Genomic DNA, 1371 nt, shown 5'->3' on the forward strand with positions numbered 1-1371 from the left:
TCTGATTTTTCAAAGGCAGGGCTGATCTGGCCACATTAAATTCTCATGGTAAAGGAGAGAAAAGAACACAGACTGGGAAAGGATGGGAGACAGCAGACCCTGTTCACAATATCCCATTCTTGGGACCTGCAACTGATAAAGACATCATTGGCCATGTCTTTATGCCAATGTAGGACAACCAGGATTTTTCTCCTGGGAATTTGGAATTTTGAACTAAAAGATACAGAAATGAAAGATCAGAAAATAGTGTAGGAACTTCAGCCCACGATGGTGCCAGAATTATCTTAATTCTGCCATTTGTGAGGCTTGGACACAACCTGTATTAGTTTCCAGTGGCTGTTGTAGCAAATTACCACAAACTGGGTGGCTTACCACAACAGAAATTAATTCTCTCCTAGTACTGGAGGCCGGAAGTCCAAAACCAAGATGTCAGCAAGACTGTACTCCCTAGGAAGTTCCAGGGGAGGCCCTTTTTCTCACCTCCCCTAGCTCCCTTGTCTCATGGCTACATCACTCCCATCACTGCCTCTGTCTTTACATCATCTTCTCTTCTGCCTGTCCCCTCTGTGTGTCTCTTGTAAAGATACTTGTCATTGGATTTAAGGCCCATCTAAAATCCAGGATATCATCATCTCAAAATACGTAATTTAATCACATCTACAAAGATCCCTTTTCTAAATAAGATAACATTTACAGGTTCTGGGGATTATGAAGTGAACCGATTTGGGAAGGGACACCATTCTACCCAATACACCACCCTTACAATTAATTTTTTCTTAAACTAGATAGTGTCAGGTTTTATAACTTGCAACCAAAATAACTTATATAGTTGGCCTCTCAATGCTAGTGTCAGCAGTTATAAGTGGTTTGGCCATCTGTATGCTAAGCTTGACTTCAGAAGTTCTCCAGGTTTTTTTTGTCTATAAAACTCACTTTATTTTTTAAAATAATTATTATTGAAAGTATTACATATGCCCTTTCCCCCCCCATTGACTCCCTCCAGCCCGCCCCTGCCCCGCCCCAGGCCTTCAGCACCCTATTGTCTGTGTCCATGGGCTATGCATATATGCATTCAAGGTCTTTGGTTGATTACCTCCCACCCACCCATCCTCCCCCATCTTCCCTCTGAGATTCCACACTCTGATCTATACTTCCATGAAAGTTCTCCAGTTTTAATGTAAGAAGAAGTGTTTTGGGAATTTGTTACACATGTAGGTTTCTGCCCTTCTCCCCAAAATTTGCCAATAAATTGGCCCAGAAATCTGCATTTTTAACAGTTCCCAGATGGTCCTGGTGATATAAGAACAGAGAAAATTATAAAAACTCAGACGTATTAATATCCCATTCAAATAAAAACAAGAGGAAAAGCAA

Source organism: Myotis lucifugus, unplaced genomic scaffold (genome assembly GCF_000147115.1).
Source record: "Myotis lucifugus unplaced genomic scaffold, Myoluc2.0 scaffold_17, whole genome shotgun sequence".
In the NCBI taxonomy this organism is placed as follows: domain Eukaryota; kingdom Metazoa; phylum Chordata; class Mammalia; order Chiroptera; family Vespertilionidae; genus Myotis; species Myotis lucifugus.